Here is an 11,971-nt window from a genome sequence, read left to right as displayed (position 1 = left end):
CTTTTGGAGTTGAAGTAAGTGCTCAAATGAAATCATTTTAATTGACAGGTTGCAGTTGCACTCTGGTCTGGCTATGTGCAATGGGTAATACATGATGAACCCTCCTGGTTTGGTTTCCAATGAGAAATGATACTGTTAGGCTGTGTGTGTGTGTGTGTCAGTGTGTGCCTGTGTGCTTTGTGGACATGCACATGCTCAGCTAATCCAGCACTGGCTGGGCCAATTGTCCATCAGATGACAGCTTGCATGTCAGAGTCTGTGTATGGATTAATTTGGCTTTTATTGTGTTCTTCAGTGGGCAGAGGTCACGAATAACATCATTTGCGGAGGCACGTCGCTTTGTATCTGGAAATGATTTCCAAAGCATTGGTCTTAATCAGTGGAATACAAATAGATTACAGATAAGCAGACATTTAAGTGAGGCATTCATCTGTTCTCCACCAGCAAGGGAATCGGAATTAAATCACCTCCTGTTTAAAAATAAAGGCAGTCATAAAAAAGGATATTAAGATAAGAAGGAGCGCAATGAACAGCATCCCACTATTTCAGCACTATTTAAAGTGATAACTGGATGCCAGTGAGATCTGAAGATCTGAGCTTTTTCTCTCTAAGCTATATGTAGTTTTGAACCTTTTCATGAAAATTCATTGGTGTTCTGACGGTGGCGCCTACAAAACAACAACGAGAAAACAGTAATGATAACTGCTGAAAATGGCACCAAAGACAGCTAATAATCTGGCCCGTAGAAGAAGAGCTGGAGGAGATTAGAAAATCTCTCCATGAAGGATGATCTCAGTAAAGTGACCAAACAACAAGATGTGTTGACTGCACTGATAGACGACATTAAACAGCTCAAGAAGGCTGTTAAAGAGCTGGGAAAAAAGCAAAGTTTATAATATTTAGTCAGTCATAAGTCAAAATTATAATAAACAAAGTTGACACAGAAAGAGTGCGTGAAACTAAATTTTTGAGTGTGATAACTGACCGCGTAATAACAAAAATGCAAGAAACCATTTAAGACATAAATAGGCTGGAATACTATGAACCAATCAACAGACTATTCGTTAAACTAAATGCCTGATAATTTTACAGTTGAGCTCTTTTTAGCACTGCAGTGATAAAGTACAAATCACAAGATAATCTGTTTGAAACAAGAGACATAAAACATGAACTCGGAGTTCAAAAAATCAAAGGTCAAAGTTCTGTATCTGTCAACATTTGTAATCGCTGTGATAAGGAACTGAGGTTGTGTACTTCATTATGCACATATTTTAAAAATGCGGTGATAGGTGTGATCATCACTGTTATAAAAAATTAGGTTTTTGTTTAATTTTTTTTTTCTTTGGTCTTTGTTTTGGTGAAATGTGGTTTAATAAAAAAATTGTTGGGTGGGTGTAATTAGCTACACCTTTTTCACTGAATAACACCTATTTGATACAATCCTTTCCGGTTAACATTTACTTTATGGACATTTCCTATGTGTTTTATGAATTAAAGATAAGCTGATTCCGAGAAATGAATCTGTAAAAACAAAACTTACCTTCTGTCATTTTCTAGATTTACTTTGTATTTGTTTGCAAGTTTTCAGGTTGCGAAACTTCAGCTTACATAATTTAGTGTTGAAACAAGCAGGGATGGAGCTTTGCATCACAGCATCTCGCATATTACTGTGTACCTAATCGTACCATCATGTCTCAGACTGTGGTTCGCACACATCTTGCGCAGCATCTCAGCTGAAGAATAAGCTGAGGTTTATTGGGCTGTCAGCGCTGAGCTTGCAGAGGACCGCTGATAGAGACATGAGATATTTGAAATCGTACAATACAAGGGCTAGAAGTGCACTGCTGGGAGAGAGAAACACTTTAAGAAAGCAGGATATAGAGGTCGATGGTCGGAGATTTAACGACACGCACCCTGTGAAGTGCAGTTTTTCCCTTAAAATGAGATTTCTTTCAGAAGTAAGAACCCTGATTGCAATGGGGATTTATTTATTGTGTGTTTTATTGGGTTTTCATTCATTACATCAGAGGTTTTGTAAAGCAAGTCGTTCCTTTTTTTTTATCGCATACGAAAAATCGAGACTGCTTCAGAATGCAGTAAGTTTTCTTTTATCACCGGAATTTCCAAACATACGAGTGTGATTTGGTTCGTGTATAAATCTCATTCATATGAAAACAGCTGCTGTAGCACATAAAAAGTAAATCTACATCACATTCAGTTTATTATTTTGAAAATGTAGTGGCTACAGATAAGGCCTTTTCACGTAATTTTAGGAAGTACTGTAACTTTCTGATTTTTTAACATTTTTAAGTTCCCCTCTCCCTTACTTCATGCAATATGCCGTATTGCTCAATGTGTTTACTAATTACTAATCATGTAATCTGCTATCAGTCCATCGTGAGAAGAACAAGTAGATCTGGGAAGACAGCAGATTTCTTTATGACGTTAAGGATTCTCACCTCTTGTTATTGATGATTAAGGAGAGGCAGTGTACAAGTAAAAGAACAAAAGTAGTGAAGGTTTGTAGAGCAGGATCAACAAGCGAGGACTCTGTTTTAACCTTACACGAACAAAGGGGGGCCTTTGTTCTTGTAACCCCACCCCCGCACAAATACATCATCCAACCACACACACCTATATTTTGTTTTCAAACTCCATTGCGGTTTATGTCACACCTCAAACATTTAGTAAACAAACATTTAGTTAAGCAAATACAAGTAAACTGCAATAAATTACAGGTAGTAATAAAATACACTACATTTGGGCATTTTGTCCACACGTATACGCCGTTTCGAATCACTGAAAACCGAGATTTTTTAAAACTCCTTTTTTCGCGTTTATGTGTGGATGAGGAATACAGAGTTCATCACGCAACTTTGGGAACCTCTGGCCTAAGACAAGATCAGGAACAGCAGCTGTTCTGTTTTCCATCTGGTTTAGAAACTGAAAAATCAAAGAAACAAAAGCAGTACAATGTATACATAATATAGGGTTGCATTCTATCTATAACATAAATGTAATATATCAGTAGTTATTTAATTTCAAGAACAAGCAAATAAAGCCTGCATATGCAATACATACGTTTAGAAAGGATGTTCTTTAATAACTCATCTGCCTGCTACTAGGTGTCTGCCTGCTAGTCTTTTCCTTATGTCACTTCCACATCATTGCTCTAGACTTGCCTTCTCTGACCCAATCAGCCTCTATTTTGTGTGCTTTAAATCTCAAAGCTCCCTTTTCCCTGTCTCCTCCAAATCTCCTCCTCATCATGGTCACCCAGAGCTCCATCCAAACTTCATTCTTGATCTTTATCACCACCCGGGTTTGTCCTAAATCCTTTCACCACTGGGATTTTCATTCTGCTCTGATCAGTCAATGGAGTCTTATCGCCAAACAGCTTCATTGAGGGGTATCAAATGTAAGGCCCGGGGGCCAGAATCGCCCCAGCAAAGACTCCAATCTGGTCCATTGGATTACTTTGTAAAATGTGAAGGAAATAAAAATCTTGTCTGGCTCTTTGACTATATTTTAAGTTTTACAGCTTTTCCTACTGACAAAGACCTTCCCCATGGCTAGCCATACTACACTAACATAATTAAGATATAGTTAAACATTAAATGACAGAAAGGTTCCTGTTTCACTATCTAACATAGAATTTTATATATTTTTATTTTTATTTTTTTAGAGGACCCACAGTAAACACATATTTCATACACTTTGGGTCTCACACAGTCGTGCTGACAGATTTCTTTCATTTACCCCAGCAGCATTTCTTTATCATGTTCTAAAACAAGGAAAGCTAAATTGCACAACACATTTTTAAGAAATAAATTACAAAAAACTGCTGGATGTAGCAAATTTACACATTAAAACTCATATATACAAATTAATAATAAGTTAATTTTAAGGTTAAATAAAACTTCTTCGGTTCAACATTGCATTTTTAAAAAAAATAAAATCCATTCATTTGCATAGGAAACATTACTGTACAACAATTTTGTAGGTATGCGGCTGACTGGAAAATTAAATGATCTCCTTTCACTCTCAGTGTCATAGAGAACTAAAGGAGATTATATCCCTTAAGCAAAAACCGCAGCACACACTTAGCACCTGACTCCCAAACTGTCTCTGAATATGACACAGGTATACACACCGACACAAACACGCAATGATACCCTGCTTGTTTCCCTGTTCATGTTCACAAATCGGTTTTCTCAGAAGAAGAAGTGTTTCAGCACATCTGGGTTTGTGCGACGTGCACTGCGGCCTCCACTTTAGTGTAATGAGATCATTTTGACCTTTTCAGTTTTGTGGGTTAGGGACCGAGCTTTCACAACCAGGTCTCCAGTCTTAAAGATTACGACAATGTGAATCTCTATAATAGTTATAGTGGATAACATGAATTTCAAATATAACTGCAATACCAAATAAAATGGAATTTTTAACATGTAAATAAAGAAACAAATCCTAATCTCAGGTTTTTTATTTTGTTCACCATAGATTATCTAAAAAAAACATCACATTTTGAAAAAGAAATGTCATTATTTTATGGAAAATTTTGAATTTCGTGCCAGTAACATGTCTCAAAAAATGGGGATGGGGTACAACGAAGGATCATGCATGAATGACCTACCTCGTAAGAGGTTGTGTGTTTGTTGGGTTGTGTGTGCTTGTTTAAAATATTGTAGTGAGCTATGACTCACTCTTGATGGCCCTGAGCAAAACAGCTCCCTTTAACCTCAGAGGAAACCAAGAGCAATAATTTATATTTTTCCCATGACACACACTGTACACATATCCACCCGTGCCCCTCTGAACTGTATGAACTTCGCACACAGACACCAGACAGTAGCTGCAGTCGTATTATCATGTCCATGTGGGAGCGCTCTCAGTAAGAGAAGGTCTGTGCCCTGATGTAAGCTCCTCTCTGCTCCAGTCTGCTGAACCTGCTGCTTTGTGGCTCTGTTCATTTCCACTGCGACGGCCAACAAGCAGAGCAAAGCTGATTTACAGGCTCTACTGTCAATGCAGAGACCGACATGTTTATGAATTCATTGAAATACAGTTTTTAATGTACTTGGTTTATTTTTCAGATTTGATGAGCTGAAGAGCTTCTTATAAACTACATCTATGATCTTAATGGTCTTTTCTTAGTAATGCTGAATATAATGGCTAATGATTCTTTGTTCAGATGAAATGTTATGACAGACTGAGTGTGATAAATAATATATTTTGTTTGTTTGTTTGTCTGTACAACTGGACCTTGATGACTCCTAACATTGGAAACACTGAAAATTTGTCATGACAAATAAAAAGGAATAAATATAATTCCATGTACATCCAAATTGTGTGGTAGGTGTCTGTATGTAAACAGAAAAGATTGGACTTTTTCTGACTGAAAACATGCAATTTTGTGTCTTTTCCTCTTAATGCTGTGAGACTGTTTTAGCTATTTACCACCTGAGGAGGGTGCCAAAGTGCTTCACAGAATCAATTAAGTGCAATTACAGATACAAATACAAATATAGTGACAGGTGGGAAACATAACTATCCAATATACACCAGGCACAGTAAGCACACAATAGGCACACAGTAGGCACATAATGGTTAAATCATTATAACTTATAATCAGAGAAAAATGAAAACATGCAGTACCATCACACATGCGGGCTCTAGGAAGCCGGAAAGGCTAGGCTAAAGAAATAGGTTTTTAATTGAGATTTAAAAGATTGAATTGAATCAGACAGAATTGGGTAATATTATTCCAGAGGTGGGGTACAACAGAGGTCACCTCTGGTCTTAAGCCGAGATCTCGGTCACACCAGGAACATTTGGCCTGCTGATCTAACCTACCAGTCCCAGTTAAGACACACGCAGCAGCATTTTGAATGAGCTGCCATTTGTGAATAAGGGCAGAATGTAGACCAATATGAAGGGAATTACAGTAATGTAATCTGGAAGTAACAAAGGCATGAATAAGTTTTCAAGGTCTTTACGTGGTATGTAGGGCTTGGCCTTGGAGATAAGACATAATTGATAGAAACTGGATTTAACTACAGAGGAAACATGTTTGTCCAGCTTAAAGGGACTGTCCAAGACAACACCCAGGTTCCTCGCAGTATCAGAAAGAGAGTCAGCAAAGGGCCCAAATATACTAGTTAGTTCAGGCTGACGAATGGGACTATTAAAGATTACAGTTTCCGTCTTGTTATCATTCAGAATGAGAGAATTGCTCAGCAGCCAGTTTTTAACTTCATTCATACAATCGAAGAGGTGTTGCAACGATGGTGTGACATCCTCAGCCAGTTCAAAATAGATTTGAATGTCATCTGCATAAAAATGAAAAGAAATATTGTATTTTTAAAAGATTTGGCCCAAGGGTAACAAGTATAAAGAGAACAGCATAGGACCCAGTACAGACCCCTGGGGGACACCAGAGGTAACTGGGGCAATGGAGGAGGAGTAGGTACCAATCGTAACAAAAAAGGACCTTTCATTGTGTTCAAAATGTCATTGAACACAATGAAAGTGATAATATTAAAAGCTTAAAAAAACTAACAATAAGACAGTATGTTTAGCAGTACGTTAATAAAGTCTAAACATTTAAGTAATTTGGAAGAAATAGTTGAATTTCACTAGTATTTACATCTATTAAATATGCCAACCCACTTAAATTGCATTAGGGTGTGGAGTTATGTTAGAAAACACTTAATGGATTGCTGCTTGTGTGTCCAGGTGTTTCTGGTGTGTTTACATTTCTCCAGCTGAGATAATTTTGGCTTTAATTATTGTCCCTGATAGCTTAGTTACATCAGTCAAAATTGCACTTTTTTGTGATAGCGATATGTTACAATCACTGTTTGTTGTGTTGGGAGACAAAATGTGTTGTTCTAGTAACAGGGGTCTCAGCATGAAAACAGCAATTACAACCTTACTATAGTAAGGTTAGAGAGCTAAAGCTTACATCAGGGAGTAAGTACACGTTTAGTTGGAAAGAATGAGAAAAAAAACAGCCGGCCTAGCCAACATCATCTATTGGCTCGAAATTTGGAACACTTACTTCCTTATATAGTATTGAACAGAATAATTAATTCACAGGAATATTTGGAGGCAGTTTAGACTTGGTGAGAATTCCTGTCCGAGAGCCAGTTTAGGGTCCTGTAACTCAGCGCACAAGAGACCAAAGACAAGACTTTTGATATCCAGAGAGCAGAACGATGTCCGCACTGAAAAAGTTCCTGTCATGTTATGTTTTACTCCATTTAACACTCCCCTTAACTGTGACTAGACTGCACGTACACTTTATGAAAACCAGACTTCATTATGCAGCACAGAGACGGAGCAGGTTGTGTGTTTTAGATTAAAGTGCTCTCTCACAGTAAAAACATGCTTGAAGACAGATGCGCTGCAGATGTTTAGCTGCTCTTGAACTTTGGAGTTCCGGTAACGCGCGCTGCCACTGAAAGCTTCCTGCTAATTGAACGCAGATGTTTCAGTGCAACGACAGTTGTGTGTTTTTGAATGAGGTGGTACGAGAGGATAGAGAGGTGGAAATTACAGGGAAATACAGAAGTTTGGGCAAATTTAATACCCAAGAAAAAGAAAAGGTCTCTTTTTTTAGAAGTCAAATAAGATTATGTTCTTTTAATTCTTCATTTTTTTTTATTCATTTTTAATTTAAATTCAATTTAAAATATAGAACTAAATACTAAAAAAAGTGAATGGATTTGCATTCTTTGACATGGATCATGGCCACACTGTGAGTTGGTATTTGTGTGTCTATTCCTGCTGTTGAGGCCCATACACTTGTTTATTTTCATAGCTAGCAATTAGGAAGAAACGCTAGCATTCACTCGATGTAATAAGCTTGACCTTTTGGTCAATATGTGGACTACTTTTAGCTCTGGTCCTCTGTCAACCAATTCCCACGGGAATTATGTGACGTTTTATTCGTTAAATGCTCATCAGCTAATTGCCAATTTGGCTTGCAGGGTGGTGCTGGTTAGGTTATCAGGAGCGGTGGTTGCTCTGAAGCAAGATGGTTGTTACAATTAGGCAAACGGTGTGAGGGGGGGGGTGGGGTTTTATCTTTGAAAGTCTCCTTCTACACCAGAGTAGACTAGAGTGTAAGTTTCTCCATTGTTTATTTACAGATGCTAACTTTGTCTCTTTTAAAAGAAAAGCTCTTCCCGAGTAACCTTCGTTCAGCACTCAATCTGTGCGTTTGCTTTCCAGTGCTTTGGCTCTCAAAAGTTGGTTGAGTGGTTTATACAATCAGCATTTATTTGAGCTGAAGAGAATTCATAATTTCCGTCCAACTGAACGCTACAGCAGGTGAGCCCATTGATAAGCCTCCATCCCCCAGCTGATTAACATTGTACTAACCAGTCAATCTGAATGCTTTTCATGTTCAGCTGCAATAAAAGCAGGCCTACTTTGGCTTGCTGACAGAGATTTCACATCTATTCTTCTTTTTCTCCTCCAGGGCCAACAGTTTGTGTGTCTCTTTATTTATTTTTACTCTGGAGAAGCAGTGACATTTTGAGGAGGTGGGATGGCAGGACTGAACCCTTGTGCATGATAGTTCTGAATTATTTTAGCACTATCTTCAACCTGTTGCCTTTTGTCTCTGTATAAGCTGCCTGTGAATACCACAACAGAGACATTGGTCTTAAACTGTAAATTTAAATGGAGGTAAGTGTGTGTGTGTAAGTGGGGTGCTGGTGCTGGTTCCACTTTCCCCACCATGTTTTTTTTTTTTTCCAATAAATTTCATCATGAAAACGACACTCCAGTCCCGATGAGGTCCTCAAGCTGTAAACAGCATCGCTGTTGGAGGATTTTGAACTGAATTGGTACTGGAAATAAAATGCCACATATTTCTACAGTGCTGTCACAGTCATATATTGTACTCTAAGCTATTTGAGTATTGCATAATTCATAGCCATAGCACAGGGACACATCATTGTAATAAGCCACTGTGACACAAATCCTCACCTCGAGCTGTAATGAACAGGATGACATGTAAAAGAAAATCCACTCAGAGGAGCTGACGAGTTCGGTGTGCTTTGAGTTGTCATGTTGAGTGTAAACACACAGGAATATCTTTACAAGAGCAGAACATGTACTTTTTTTGTTACGCTTTGAGAAAACTTTGAGAAAATTATCAGACATCTTTGATTTTTAACCAAAACAGTAGTGAGATGGGTGTTAGGAATGTCAGTCTGACAGATGAGCCGTCATTTTAGTATGAACTGAAATTTCTGACATTCACTGTGAATAATGCTAGATAATAAACCTAGAAGGAGAGAAAGTTTTGGGCCCAGTGGGAACACAATAATTAAAGCTGAGAATCCATAACTGATGTTTGACAAACATCAAAATCAGCTTGCTTTACCAATCAAAATGGATACACGGGCTGAGAAAAAATTATCCAAAGGCAATATTCATCATACTCTTAAAATCAGCATCATATCCGAGACTCAACTGGTGAGATTTTGATAAAACAAGCACAATGGTGAAGCTTTAGGAAAACAACCGATTAAGCTTTTTAAAAGTCAGATGCAGGGAAGAAATACGACTTGTGCAAAGCACTGCTGAGACAGACCCACTGATGAGGTACCACAACTATTTTCACATTTTCTGTGATTGTACCTTAGAGTAGGACTCCACTTGCATTTCCCTGCACATCATTTTCACCATTTTAATGTCGCATGTCAGCATGGTGGTATTTGCCAAAAGAGACAAAGTACTTGTGGGGCTAATGGAACTAATGAGTTTTCTGGGTATGGGGTCATAAACCAAATTAGAGAATAAATTAAAAGTTTGACATGTTTGTGACTCCAGATGAATCAGAAAAGTTCAGAGTCAATATATGCAAAAGTTTGCGTGTTCAAAAGTTGCATAAATTACAGGAGGCATCATTTGTAAACATCATATGACTGCCCAGATATGTTACATAGACATAAATGTATTCCTCTTTTCTCTCACATCCTCTCACTCATCATCTGACTGGTATCGGTTCATTTGTCATTTAATCCTTCCTACGTGTCTCTCCTCCTAGGTTACTCCAGCTTGTTTACCTGTCTAGGTGTCTGAGTGTGTCGCCAACCCCATTTCTCTCACTATTTCTCTTCTCTTTTTCACAATCCGCTCTCTGGCCCAGGATAAACCCTATTCCACCATCTGCTTGTTAATCGAGGCGCGCAGGCTGTCCCCTCCCTGCACCTGTTCCCCCTTCCAGGAGCTTCGTTCCCAGAAGCAGCAGAAATACTGCCCACTCATTGAGCAGCCAACATAGCACTTACACTAAATAAAACAAGTTATTTGTCACCTGTGTCTTACCTGTGCTGGAAGGCCTCACACAGATGATTTGTGTTGTATGTAATTGGATGAACAACAGGGTGTGTACTTTGAATCTCTTTCTGTCATGAAATGTAAAGTTTTGAAGTATTGCTGACATTTTAAAAGCTGCTTTAAAAGCCCACCTTTTAATTAAATCACGACACATCTCCTGAGACCACATGCTGAAAAATGTACATAAATTGCAGTAACTGGACACCACGCTGTGTTGATATTTGATTTTATCCAAGTCCTGAGGCTACGACTGCAGGTAGTTTGTTTTAATTAACTGAAAACAACTGCGTGCGCTCCCTTGGGAGGTAAAACAAACACTAATCCACATGGTAATAACGTAGGCTGGAGGGCTCGGCCTTGTAACAACATGCATCCACACATGTACAAATATGGATACAAGAACACACACATGTGATTCATTAATCCGAAACATGTGCGAGTCATGGGACTGCTTAAAGTTCATCCTATCTAACTTTCCATCTTATCAAATGAATCAAAAAGGAGGACTAAAAACTATCCAAGGAACAATCAGAGTCACTTGGGAGTTGCACTGGCTTCCTGGGTTATGTAAGCACACATGTAACAGATGAACATACATATATAACATCCAGAACCATAAATGTGCTAGTATAAACATGCATACAGATGAGCCACATCTTCCTCTTAGTTTCTCCCTATTTTAAATGACAGTGTTTCACAGTGGCAGTGGGCTAATGTGCATGTGGGTCTGTCTGTGTGACACTGGGCTTTGTGCTTATGAGAGGTTAACAGACTTCTGCATACTCTTGAATCAATACTCATTGACACCCTATGAGCCTAATTGTCCCGTGGCACATCACTGATACCCCTGACATAATCTAGAATAGCATTTTTCGGCCCATTACCATTACCTAAATTTAAAATGCCGAGGGCTTTTGTCTGCTGTGTCTGAATGATGGAACTGTTTTTAGATAGAATAAAAAAAAAAAAGCAAAGAGATACAGTGGCCTCAAAGATTAATAATTCTCTACAGTGTAGACCTGTGGTGTTACACTGAACATCTGTGTGCTGACACTGCCGCAGAAGAAATATTGAGCAGAGAAATAAAATCTTTAGAGTTTAACAGAACTATGACCCCGGCAGAACACTCAATTTTTAGCGGATTAGGTCGGGACTCTAAAGTTGACTTCTCAGACATTTCGTGGTTAAAAAAGAATTTAGTTACTTAAATACTAGACTGTAGGACAGCAAAATGGGCAGATAAGACGTGACTTAATAAATCTCCAAGTAAAGGACAGGTTCAAGCAGTGAAGAAAGCAATGTGGATACCATGTAACCAGTAAAAAGGCAGATATAGAAATATCCAATAACAATTCTGATTTCTGCAAATCAAATGGGGTCAGCTCAATTTAGGCATGTAATCAAAATATTGCCTGGTCTGATCAGTCTGCATTTCTGCTGCCAGATTCAAATGTTTGAAGAATTCGGATGGTCTCCATTGTCACAACAGCTCAATAGAGGAATCTTTTAACAACATGGACCCTTACATAGGGCTGGGTATTGTTTAGGTTTTATCCGATACCGGTGCCAAACCGGTACTTTTGAAACGGTGCCGGTGCTTAAACGGTGCTCGAAC

This window comes from Pundamilia nyererei, unplaced genomic scaffold (genome assembly GCF_000239375.1).
Source record: "Pundamilia nyererei isolate P.nyererei 1_Seehausen unplaced genomic scaffold, PunNye1.0 scaffold00001, whole genome shotgun sequence".
Classification (NCBI taxonomy): Eukaryota; Metazoa; Chordata; class Actinopteri; order Cichliformes; family Cichlidae; genus Pundamilia; species Pundamilia nyererei.
The sequence above is the reverse complement of the archived record's forward strand: the minus strand, read 5'-3'. Positions refer to the sequence as shown.